We start from the raw sequence: 277 nt of genomic DNA on the forward strand, positions 1-277 counted from the left end.
ACCATCCGCGCTCACACTCACACCTAGGGACAATTTAGAGTGTTCAATCAGCCTGCCATGCATGTTTTTTGGAATGTGGGAGGAAACCGGAGTTAAAAAAAAAATCCTCGTCTCATCCCTCGGGTGGTGTCCGTCCCCCATCCAGCTCGGGTCCTCTACCAGAGGCCAGGAAGCTTGAGGGTTCTGCGCAGTATCCTTGCTGTTCCCAGCACTGCACATTTCTGGACTGAGATGTCCGATGTTGTTCCCGGGATCTGTTGCAACCACTCATCTAGTT

The sequence above is a fragment of the Hippocampus comes genome, unplaced genomic scaffold, assembly GCF_001891065.2.
Source record: "Hippocampus comes isolate QL1 unplaced genomic scaffold, H_comes_QL1_v1.1 scaffold2, whole genome shotgun sequence".
NCBI lineage: Eukaryota > Metazoa > Chordata > Actinopteri > Syngnathiformes > Syngnathidae > Hippocampus > Hippocampus comes.